Source organism: Rhipicephalus microplus, unplaced genomic scaffold (assembly GCF_043290135.1).
Source record: "Rhipicephalus microplus isolate Deutch F79 unplaced genomic scaffold, USDA_Rmic scaffold_753, whole genome shotgun sequence".
NCBI classification, from domain to species: domain Eukaryota; kingdom Metazoa; phylum Arthropoda; class Arachnida; order Ixodida; family Ixodidae; genus Rhipicephalus; species Rhipicephalus microplus.
The window spans coordinates 1-12500 of NW_027465309.1; the positions used below are offsets into that span (position 1 = coordinate 1).

Genomic DNA, 12500 nt, shown 5'->3' on the forward strand with positions numbered 1-12500 from the left:
ATTCCGCTGCGCGCGTGCGTCGTCCGAGCAGTTGCGTGATAAACGACCGTGTCGAAAGCCCAAACACCGCCGAGGCCAGTCGCCGCCGCCGCAAGGGCAGCCACGCAGCCTGGCGAGAGGCATCGTCTCGTGTAGCGTCGCCCCCGCCCCAACTGGAGTGGCCCAGTTTTTTGAACGGGACGGGAACTGCGAAGCACTTAGACCGACGGCGGACTACGACGAGAACGCCTTAAGCTTCGCCAACGTTTCGCCAACTCGTGCGGGAGACTTTTTCCGCTTCGCGGCAAGTCGTCGCGCCGTGCTCTCCGCATCAACCGCGTACGCAGCGAACCGCAAACGTCGGGCGCAGCCTCCTCACCTCCCTGCGCTTTGCGCGCGAACGTTCCCTGTTCGCGCGGCAAAGCCTGGAGGAGGCACGGCCCCGCAGCGTGTTCGAGCGCCCGGTCTACGGGACACCCTGCTTACTTCGAGGGCAACAAGCGCAACGCAAGGCTGCGATCTCGCGCACTTTGCGCACGGCTGGAGAAGCTTTGCTGGCCGGCTTTCGCTCCTCGTGTTTACCGTGCGTTAAAGTTGCGCGTCCGTGGCTCTCGCAGCTCTTGCGCGCCCGGTCGCAGAGAGGAGTACGCAACCTCGACCGCACTTTCCCTGCAGGCTTCCTTCCGACTCGAAGTCCTGCGGCGGTCTCAACGAGGTGCCACATCCTCAATGCAGTCGGTCGCCCCCGTTTCGGTTGGGCTCTGGCACGACGGTCGCCACCGTCTCGCCTTGAGTGGCCGCTGTTGGCGCTCGCTGTGAGGTGTTCAGCGTGCTGTCCGTGTTGCCGACGCGGTCAAAACGAGTCGACGGCTCACGTTCCCTTGTGCGCCGAAGGCTCTCTTGATATGTGATCCGACCCTCAGACAGACGAAGCCAAGGGAAGACCCAAGGCCGCAATGTGCGTTCAAAGAATCAGTGCTCAGTGTGTCCTGCAATTCACACCAAGTCTCGCAGCTGGCTGCGTTCTTCATCGACCCGAGAACCGAGTGATCCACCGCTTAGAGTCGTGAAAAAGTGTTTGTTCAATTCCGTACAGTCAAAACCAAACGTTTCTGGCACTCGGCCAAACAGTGGCCAAGAAGGGCGCTTTTCAGCGCACGCTTGGACTCCAAAACTCTGCCGCGCCTTTTTCGGCTGCCGCAAATCGAGCAAACGGTGTGTTTCGGACGGCGTTTCGCTTCCGCTACTTGCGAGTGCTTTCGTGGTCCACCCCTCTATAAATACTCGGGAGGCGTCGAAGCCGGTTCTCCAAGCCGGACCCGTAGGTATCGTTGTGTGCTCGCTCTCATTGGCCCGCCTAACCAGAAAATGCCTGCGGTACACCCATTTGGATAAGAGTGCACGCAGATGCGGGCCTCGACGGCTACACATTTCCTCGGGCGGCCGCCTCCCGGCCTCCGTGGAGCGCGGGATGCACGGTCCCATCGACAAGCCTCTCCCGTTTTTACCGTGGCGTCGCGGTTCACCACGGCGGGCGGGTCGGTCTCCTCCGCATAAAAAGGGGGACCCCCGCTTTTTGTTCCACGAAATCGCACAAGCTTTTTTCGCATCCACGGTTTGCCACCGCACACCAAAATGCCGATCCGGCTGCCTACTTTAGCCAACAGGTGGAGCCAGGCGCGCCGTACTTGCGCGGCACTTCCCACGTCCACCGAAGTCGGTGCCAAGGACCACTTTCGGCGCCGGAGCCGCGTACGAGCCTACTCGAGGCGGAAGAACGAAGCCAGCAAGGGCCTGGCCGCAAGTGCGTTCAATTGTCGGGACGTCCAAGTCCCTCGTTCTTCCGTGCTTCCTCTTTCGGCAAGTCGTTGCGGCACCTTCCCAAAGCGCGCAGACCCGCTAATCGCGACGAGCGCGACGTGGCCGTGCCGCCTTTCCTCGGCAGCAAGCAAAACGCCTGGCAACGTCGACGCTCCCCTAACCGCGATCTCGCACCGTGTTTCGTGTGGCGAATTCAAAAGCCGGCCGGCGCTGCTGCAACCATTACGGTCGGTACGCATACGCCGCGGGAGGGCGGGACGGTCATCGGAGCGTGCGGTTCCTCCATCGAGTACTGCGCACCTCGGCCGTCGCATCGCCGTGCCATGACCGGCCGCGCGTCAACGCGAACCGGTGCCAGCGAGATCCCTCGCCTGCAAGAACCGACCGGCAGCCTCCGTCACCCGAGGACGCGGAGGCGCTTGCCGCGGACGGCGGGACGGTATGCACTGGTGCACAGCGGACCCGTCACATCGCCAGTTCCTTGACCGACCGCCGACGCTTGTGCCGTTCCTCTCGTACTTGGCAGTCGCCGCGCGATTGTCGGGTCTCGTTCTTGCACGCTCGAACGGTCGGGAGGGCACTCGGCTGGCGTTTCGGGAACGCGCAGCCTCGCCTTCTACCGACGTAACCACGACTCGCCGTTCGCGCTCCGCCGCTCCTGTTTACAGTACTAGGCGGTCCCGCAGCGGTCGGGTCGCGCATTTCGAGCGCTTCGAGCCACGGTGCAGTGGCGGGTCGAAAGCCGACCTATGAGTGCGTTGCGCCGTTTGTACCCGCGTCCGCCACCTGGCCGACCGTCCAAGGTCGCGGTGTTGGCGTCCGCTGGGCGCAACAATTTGTCACGGGGTGCCGCTCCACATTCAGGCAGCCCCGTGGGGAAAAGCCGACCCCGCGTCCAAACGGGGTCAGCGGCAGAAAGTGTCGGGCGCAGACGCAGCTGAGGCGCTCACCCTTCACAATCCGTTAATGATCCTTCCGCAGGTTCACCTACGGAAACCTTGTTACGACTTTTACTTCCTCTAAATGATCAAGTTTGGTCATCTTTCCAACAGACCGGCGCAACCGAAAGGCCGCGCCGGACATCGGTCCGAAGACCTCACTAAATCATTCAATCGGTAGTAGCGACGGGCGGTGTGTACAAAGGGCAGGGACGTAATCAACGCGAGCTTATGACTCGCGCTTACTGGGAATTCCTCGTTCAAGGGGAACAATTGCAAGCCCCTATCCCAATCACGAAAGAAGTTTCCACGGGTTACCCAGTCTTTTCAGACAGGGATAAAGACACGCTGCTTCCTTCAGTGTAGCGCGCGTGCGGCCCCGGACATCTAAGGGCATCACAGACCTGTTATTGCTCTGTTTCGTGCGGCTAGGAGCCGCTTGTCCCTCTAAGAAGGTTGTAAGGTGCTGGGAACCCCCGCACCTATTTAATAGGCTAGAGTCTCGTTCGTTATCGGAATTAACCAGACAAATCGCTCCACCAACTAAGAACGGCCATGCACCACCATCCACCGAATCAAGAAAGAGCTCTCAATCTGTCAATCCTCCCAGTGTCCGGGCCGGGTAAGTTTTCCCGTGTTGAGTCAAATTAAGCCGCAGGCTCCACTCCTGGTGGTGCCCTTCCGTCAATTCCTTTAAGTTTCAGCTTTGCAACCATACTTCCCCCGGAACCCAAATACTTTGGTTTCCCGGAAGCTGCCCGCCGAGTCATTTGAGTAACTCAGGCGGATCGCTGGTTGCATCGTTTATGGTCAGAACTAGGGCGGTATCTGATCGCCTTCGAACCTCTGACTTTCGTTCTTGATCAATGAAAACATTCTTGGCAAATGCTTTCGCAGTAGTTCGTCTTGCGACGGTCCAAGAATTTCACCTCTAGCGCCGCAATACGAATGCCCCCGTCCGTCCCTCTTAATCATTACCTCGTATTCCAAAAACCAACAGAACAGAAACGAGGTCTTGTTCTATTATTCCATGCAAGTTTATTCAGGCGACTCGCCTGCGTTGAGCACTCTAATTTTTTCAAAGTAAAAGCACCGGCCATCTCGAGGCACACAATGAAGTGCACCAAGAAAGAACCGGCATGATGTTCAGTCCGAGCCGTCGCATCGGGTAGATGCACTACTCGTCTGGAACTGAGATCCAACTACGAGCTTTTTAACCGCAGCAGCTTTAGTATACGCTATTGGAGCTGGAATTACCGCGGCTGCTGGCACCAGACTTGCCCTCCAATTGATCCTCGTTAAAGGATTTAGAGTGTACTCATTTCAATTACGGGGCCTCAAAAGAGTCCCGTATTGTTATTTTTCGTCACTACCTCCCCGTGCCGGGAGTGGGTAATTTGCGCGCCTGCTGCCTTCCTTGGATGTGGTAGCCGTTTCTCAGGCTCCCTCTCCGGAATCGAACCCTGATTCTCCGTTACCCGTAACAACCATGGTAAGCAAGTAACCTACCATCGAAAGTTGATAAGGCAGACACTTGAAAGAAACGTCGCCGGCTCGTGGCCATGCGATCAGCACAAAGTTATCCAGAGTCACCACACAATACGGGCCGAAACCCGATCGATCTTGGTCTAATAAAAGCACCCGTTACCCAAAGGGCTCCAGGCTCACTGCATGTATTAGCTCTAGAATTGCCACAGTTATCCAAGTAGGAAGAAACGATCTAAGGAACCATAACTGATTTAATGAGCCATTCGCGGTTTCGCCTTATTTCGGCATGTACTTAGACATGCATGGCTTAATCTTTGAGACAAGCATATGATTACTGGCAGGATCAACCAGGTAATCGTTCGACTGCGCGTCCGTCCTCGCCCTCGGCGGGCCGGACGCAGTCTGTGTGCGGCGGAGGCCACCTTCAGGCGCCCCAACACGCTTATTTTGCACTCCGAGATGACGGCGTTCGAGCTCGCTACGGCACAACCTTCCCGAAAGACGAGTGGGAGCCGTGCGGCAAGAAGCACGTTCATGCTCGCTCTTTTTCGTTGCATCGACTCGGTCGCGCCGTGCGGGTTGCCCAAGCCCGCTGCACTGTCGGTGGACCGGCCGGAACTAGCAACGGAGCCGAGACTGCAAAGCCGCCAGACGACGGGTCACGCCCGCGTCTTCGGCGCTTTCGCATCTGAATCGCCCGAGGACGACACGGAACACACCTCGATATCGTGGTAAAACGGCACCGTCCGACAACCAGCCCCTAACGCATCAAGCGGATGAGGCTGCAGACGACTGCCGTGGATTCCCCTGGAGCAGACCCGAGGACACGCTTGACGAGGCCGAAGCCCGCCGCATATCAGACACCCGGTCGCTTTCGCGTACGCCGCTCACGAGAACCCCCACATAATAGCAGCGATAAGTACCCAGACCTCCTTGGGCCCTAATACGAGCGTACTCGAGAAAATTTCACCGCGGGTGTGCCCCGAAACGTGTGGCATGTTGAGCGTGCCACAAGTCTACGTCGCTCTCAAACCCGCCGAGGTCGTAGAATTTGCGACCCTACTCACGAAATTCCCACCGAGGATACGGCCGCAAACGTACCGCACCTTGGGTAGGCCACGAGTTTGTGCAACACTACGCTGACGGCACAGCACCGAGGTCGTGCGCGCACGCACGGGAAAATTCCGCCGCGGTTTCTGCCGAAAACGTGAGGCACCACGACTCTCCGCAAGTTCGCGTCGACTGCGAAAGACCGAAGTCGTGAACGACGTGTCCGCTACTCGCCGCCGACACGCTGGACACCAAACGTACAACGACTCGACGGCGTCGTAGAGGCCCACGACGCGGTTTTCCTTAACGACGTCTCGGCGTGGCACCGACAGGTTAGAACGGCCGACCAACGTTCCCTGTCCGCCGTTCGGCTCAGTCGAAGGGCTCGGCGACTTCGGCAACGCTGCGAAGCCGCACGGTGACGCACGCCATGTCCCCATTTTTTTTTTTCTTTCTGCGTCTGCCGGGGTGCCCCTATAATAGCAGCGATAAGCACCCAGACCGCCGTGGGTCGCTCGCCCCGGCTGACGTGGTTTTTCGTACTCCTGCGGCGGTCGCCGTCAAGCACGTCCAAATACGCTACTTTCGTGGGCGCATTCACGCTCTTTCGCTTCGCCGGAGTGCCAGCACTCACTCTGCCAAAAACGGCGAACATCCGAGCGGCGGTTCCCACTTTTGCGTCGGCGTCGCAAACCCCGCCCCGGCAGACGAGGTTTGCCGTACTCGTGCGACGGTGGCCGGCGGGCACGTCGAAAGACGCCGATATCGTGCGCGAATTGGCGCACCTTGGCTTCACCGGAGTGCCGCCACTGACTCCTCCAAAAACGGCGAAGATCCGAGCGGCGCTTCCCACTTTCGCATCGGCGTCCCGAACTCCGCCCCGGCTGACGCGGTTTACCGTACTCGTGCGACGGTCGCCGGCGAGCACGTGGAAAGACGCCGATATCGTGCCCGAATCGGCTCCGTTCGGCTTCGCCGGAGTGCCAGCACTGGCTCGGCGAAAGACGACGAACATCCGAGCGACGGTTCTCACTATTGCGTACGCGTCGCAAACCCCGCCCCGGCAGACGCACTTTGCCGTACTCGTGCGACGGTCGCCGGCGAGCACGTAGAAAGACGCCGATATCGTGCCGGAATCGGCCCCGTTTGGCTTCGCCGGAGTGCCAGCACTCACTCGGCCACAAACGGCGAACATCCGAGCGGCGGTTCCCACTTAGCCGTCGGCGTCCCGAACTCCGCCCCGGCAGACGCGGTTGCCGAGCTCGTGCGACTAGCGACCGCGAAGCCGTCTCGCGACGCCGCTTTCGTGCGCGGCTCCCACTGCGACCTGGGTCACCCGAGGTCGACGAGCAAAAAAGAATGTCGAAAAAAATTTTTTTTTTTTTTTGCGTCTGCCGGGGTGCCCCTATAATAGCAGCGATAAGCACCCAGACCGCCATGGGTCGCTCGCCCCGGCTGACGTGGTTTTTCGTTTTCCTGCGGTGGTCGTCGTCAAGCACGTCCAAACACGCCACTTTCGTGGGCGCATTCGCGCTCTTTCGCTTCGCCGGAGTGCCAGCACTCACTCTGCCAAAAACGGCGAACATCCGAGCGGCGGTTCCCACTTTTGCGTCGGCGTCGCAAACCCCGCCCCGGCAGACGAGGTTTGCCGTACTCGTGCGACGGTGGCCGGCGGGCACGTCGAAAGACGCCGATATCGTGCGCGAATTGGCGCACCTTGGCTTCACCGGAGTGCCGCCACTGACTCCTCCAAAAACGGCGAAGATCCGAGCGGCGCTTCCCACTTTCGCATCGGCGTCCCGAACTCCGCCCCGGCTGACGCGGTTTACCGTACTCGTGCGACGGTCGCCGGCGAGCACGTGGAAAGACGCCGATATCGTGCCCGAATCGGCTCCGTTCGGCTTCGCCGGATTGCCAGCACTGGCTCGGCGAAAGACGACGAACATCCGAGCGACGGTTCTCACTATTGCGTACGCGTCGCAAACCCCGCCCCGGCAGACGCACTTTGCCGTACTCGTGCGACGGTCGCCGGCGAGCACGTAGAAAGACGCCGATATCGTGCCGGAATCGGCCCCGTTTGGCTTCGCCGGAGTGCCAGCACTCACTCGGCCACAAACGGCGAACATCCGAGCGGCGGTTCCCACTTAGCCGTCGGCGTCCCGAACTCCGCCCCGGCAGACGCGGTTGCCGAGCTCGTGCGACTAGCGACCGCGAAGCCGTCTCGCGACGCCGCTTTCGTGCGCGGCTCCCACTGCGACCTGGGTCACCCGAGGTCGACGAGCAAAAAAGAATGTCGAAAAAAATTTTTTTTTTTTTTTTGCGTCTGCCGGGGTGCCCCTATAATAGCAGCGATAAGCACCCAGACCGCCATGGGTCGCTCGCCCCGGCTGACGTGGTTTTTCGTTTTCCTGCGGTGGTCGTCGTCAAGCACGTCCAAACACGCCACTTTCGTGGGCGCATTCGCGCTCTTTCGCTTCGCCGGAGTGCCAGCACTCACTCTGCCAAAAACGGCGAACATCCTAGTGGCGGTTCCCACTTTTGCGTCGGCGTCGCCAACCCCGCCCCGGCATACGCGGTTTGCCGTACTCGTGCGGCGGTGGCCGGCGGGCACGTCGAAAGACACCGATATCGTGCGCGAGTCGATGCTTCTTGGTCTCGCAGGAGGGCCGCCACTCACTCCTGCAAAAACGGCGAAGATCCGAGCGGCGCTTCCCACTTTTTCGTCGGCGTCGCAAACCTCGCCCCGGCAGACGCGCTTTGCCGTACTCGTGCGACGGTCGCCGGCGAGCACGTCGAAATACGCCGATATCGTGCCCGAATCGGCCCCGTTTCGCTTCGCCGGAGTGCCAGCACTCGCTCGGCCAAAGACGACGAACATCCGAGCGACGGTTCCCACTATTGCGTACGCGTCGCGAACCCCGCCCCGGCAGACGCGGTTTGCCGTACTCGTGCGGCGGTGGCCGGCGGGCACGTCGAAAGACGCCGATATCGTGCACGAATTGGCGCTCCTTGGCTTCACCGGAGTGCCAGCACTCACTCGGCCAAAAACGGCGAACATCCGAGCAGCGGTACCCACTTAGCCGTCGGCATCCCGAACTCCGCGCCGGCTGACGCGGTTGCCGAGCTCGTGCGACTAGCGACCGCGAACGCGTCTCGCGACGCCGCTTTCGTGCGCGGCTCCCATTGCGACCTGGGTTACCCGAGCTCGACCAGCAAAAAAGAAGGTCGAAAATTTTTTTTTTTTTTTCTGCGTCTGCCGGGGTGCCCCTATAATAGCAGCGATAAGCACCCAGACCGCCGTGTGTCGCTCGCCCCGGCTGACGTGGTTTTTCGTACTCCTGCAGCGGTCGCCGTCACGCACGTCCAAATACGCCACTTTCGTGGGCGCATTCGCGCTCTTTCGCGTCGCCGGAGTGCCAGCACTCACTCTGCCAAAAACGGCCAACATCCGAGCGGCGGTTCCCACTTTTGCGTCGGCGTCGTAAACCCCGCCCCGGCAGACGCGGTTTGCCCTACTCGTGCGACGGTCGCCGGCGAGCGCGTCGAAAGACGCCGATATCGTGCGCTAATTGGCGCTCCCTGGCTTCTCCGGAGTGCCGCCACTCACTCCTCCAAAAACGGCGAAGATCCGAGCGGCGTTCTCCACTTTCGCATCGGCGTCCCGAACTCCGCCCGGGCTGACGCGGTTTACCGTACTCGTGCGACGGTCGCCGGCGGGCACGTCGAAAGACGCCGATATCGTGCCGTAATCGGCCCCGTTTGGCTTCGCCCGTGTGCCAGCACTCACTCGGCCAAAAACGGCGAACATCCGAGCAGCGTTTCCCACTTTCGCATCGGCGTCCCGAAGCCCGCCCCGGCAGACGCGGTTTGCCCTACTCGAGCGACGGTCGCCGGCGATCACGTCGAAAGGCGCCGAATTCGTGCACGAATCGATGCTTCTTGGTCTCGCAGGAGGGCCGCCACTCACTCCTGCAAAAACGGCGAAGATCCGAGTTGCGCTTCCCACTTTTTCGTCGGCGTCCCGAACTACGCCCCGGCTGACGCGGTTTACCGTACTCGTGCGACGGTCGCCGGCGGGCACTTCAAAATACGCCGATTTCGTGGGCGCATTCACGCTGTTTCGCTTCCCCGGAGTGCCAACACTCACTCTGCCGAAAGCGGCGATCATCCGAGCGGCGGTTCCCACTTTTGCGTCGGCTTCGCAAACGGCGCCCCGGCAGACGCGCTCGTGCGACGTACTCGTGCGACGGTCGCCGGCGAGCACGTCGAAAGACGCCGATATCGTGCTCGAATCGACCCCGTTTCGCTTCGCCGGAGTGCTGCCAGTCACGGCGCAGAAAACGGCGAACAAGTGTTTTTTTTTTTTTTCCTAGAATTTGTGTTATAGAAGGCACATTTGATATCGGACGATAATTTTCAACTTTATCACGCGCACCGATTTTCGTGTAGAGGTTTGCAAGTTTATGGGAATTTCTCCACTTGGAATAATGCGATTTAGTAGTACTACGAGAACTTCATGGATGTACTCAAGGGTACGGGGCAAGTCAGTTACGTCAACACCTGCAGATTTTTTACACTTCAAACTGAAAATTGTTGGTTGTGAGTCCTCGTGTGATATTAAAGGCCGATTCGCTAACACATAGAACAAAGAAAGAAAGGAAGAAAAAACGCCCGCGCTCGCTCAAGAAACCTGGGTTCGCAACAAGTGGCAACAACAAGCAACCGAGCGAGTGCGCCAAAACCCGTGGCGGCCGAACAAACGCGAAGTCCCAACCGCGTCAGCCGGGGCGGCACGGGACAGGAAAAATCACTTCAGCCGGGGCGGCGGGGCACCGAATAAACCTCGTCACCTCGTCGCAGGATAAAAGAGGAAACAAAAAGTCTAAACAGCGTCTGCTGGAGCGAATGCGTAATAAAACAACAACAACAACAAAAAAAAAAACACCCGCGCTCAAGAAGTCTGCAATCACCACAAAAGGCGACTGTGACCGAGCAGCGTCAGCCGGGGCCGTGCGGAAACGGAAAAACCGCGACTACCGGGGCGTCGAGGCACCGAAAAATCCACTTCAGCCGCGGCGAAAAAAAAAACAAAAAGAAAGACGGAGGGGGGGGGGGGAACCACGTCTGCCGGGGCGAAGGAAAAAAAAAAAACGCGTCTGCCGGGGCGAGCCCGGGTGCGGCACCACCGGGAAAACTGTGGCAAACAGACATGGCGATCGAGTGAGTGGGCCGCCAGCCAGGCTCAGCCAAAAAGTGCAAAGTCCGAACTGCGTCAGCCGGGGCGGCAAAAACCACGTCAGCCGGGGCGGCGCAAAAAACCGCGTCTGCCGGGGCGGCACGAAACCGCGTCAGCCGGGGCGGCGCGAAAACTGCGTCAGCCGGGGCGAAAGAAAAAAAAAAAAAAACGCGTCTGCCGGGGCGAGCCCGGGTGCGGCACCACCGGGAAAACTGTGGCAAACAGACATGGCGATCGAGTGAGTGGGCCGCCAGCCAGGCACAGCCGAAAAGTGCAAAGTCCGAACCGTGTCAGCCGGGGCGGCAAAAAACCGCGTCAGCCGGGGCGGCGCAAAAAACCGCGTCTGCCGGGGCGGCACGAAACCGCGTCAGCCGGGGCGGCGCGAAAACTGCGTCAGCCGGGGCGAGCCCGGGTGCGGCACCACCGGGAAAACTGTGGCAAACAGACATGGCGATCGAGTGAGTGGGCCGCCAGCCAGGCTCAGCCAAAAAGTGCCAAGTCCGAACTGCGTCAGCCGGGGCGGCAAAAAACCGCGTCAGCCGGGGCGGCGCAAAAAACCGCGTCTGCCGGGGCGGCGCGAAAACCGCGTCTGCCGGGGCGGCGCGAAAACTGCGTCAGCCGGGGCGAAAGAAAAAAAAAAACGCGTCTGCCGGGGCGAGCCCGGGTGCGGCACCACCGGGAAAACTGTGGCAAACAGACATGGCGATCGAGTGAGTGGGCCGCCAGCAAGGCTCAGCCAAAAAGTGCTAAGTCCGAACTGCGTCAGCTGGGGCGGCAAAAAACCGCGTCTGCCGGGGCGGCACGAAACCGCGTCAGCCGGGGCGGCGCGAAAACCGCGTCTGCCGGGGCGGCACGAAACCGCGTCAGCCGGGGCGGCGCGAAAACTGCGTCAGCCGGGGCGAGCCCGGGTGCGGCACCACCGGGAAAACTGTGGCAAACAGACATGGCGATCGAGTGAGTGGGCCGCCAGCCAGGCACAGCCGAAAAGTGCTAAGTCCGAACTGCGTCAGCCGGGGCGGCAAAAACCGCGTCAGCCGGGGCGGCGCGAAAACCGCGTCTGCCGGGGCGGCACGAAACCGCGTCAGCCGGGGCGGCGCGAAAACTGCGTCAGCCGGGGCGAGCCCGGGTGCGGCACCACCGGGAAAACTGTGGCTAACAGACATGGCGATCGAGTGAGTGGGCCACCAGCCAGGCTCAGCCAAAAAGTGCTAAGTCCGAACTGCGTCAGCCGGGGCGGCAAAAACCGCGTCAGCCGGGGCGGCGCAAAAAACCGCGTCTGCCGGGGCGGCACGAAACCGCGTCAGCCGGGGCGGCGCGAAAACTGCGTCAGCCGGGGCGAAAGAAAAAAAAAAACGCGTCTGCCGGGGCGAGCCCGGGTGCGGCACCACCGGGAAAACTGTGGCAAACAGACATGGCGATCGAGTGAGTGGGCCGCCAGCCAGGCACAGCCGAAAAGTGCCAAGTCCGAACTGCGTCAGCCGGGGCGGCAAAAAACCGCGTCAGCCGGGGCGGCGCAAAAAACCGCGTCTGCCGGGGCGGCACGAAACCGCGTCAGCCGGGGCGGCGCGAAAACTGCGTCAGCCGGGGCGAGCCCGGGTGCGGCACCACCGGGAAAACTGTGGCAAACAGACATGGCGATCGAGTGAGTGGGCCGCCAGCCAGGCTCAGCCAAAAAGTGCCAAGTCCGAACTGCGTCAGCCGGGGCGGCGCAAAAAACCGCGTCTGCCGGGGCGGCGCGAAAACCGCGTCTGCCGGGGCGGCGCGAAAACTGCGTCAGCCGGGGCGAAAGAAAAAAAAAACGCGTCTGCCGGGGCGGCAAAAAACCGCGTCTGCCGGGGCGGCACGAAACCGCGTCAGCCGGGGCGGCGCGAAAACCGCGTCTGCCGGGGCGGCACGAAACCGCGTCAGCCGGGGCGAGCCCGGGTGCGGCACCACCGGGAAAACTGTGGCAAACAGACATGGCGATCGAGTGAGTGGGCCGCCAGCCA

The 12500-nt window shown here is 61.0% G+C and overlaps 2 non-coding genes across 2 annotated transcripts; both read right to left on the reverse strand.

The window, feature by feature from the left end:
• Positions 1-892: 892 nt before the first annotated feature.
• Positions 893-1045, reverse strand: LOC142795598 (5.8S ribosomal RNA). The gene has a single exon (XR_012893149.1). It is a non-coding gene; the product is annotated as a 5.8S ribosomal RNA (ribosomal RNA).
• Positions 1046-2764: 1719 nt separating this feature from the next.
• On the reverse strand, positions 2765-4580 carry LOC142795603 (small subunit ribosomal RNA). The gene has a single exon (XR_012893153.1). It is a non-coding gene; the product is annotated as a small subunit ribosomal RNA (ribosomal RNA).
• Between the last annotated feature and the right edge of the window lie 7920 nt (positions 4581-12500).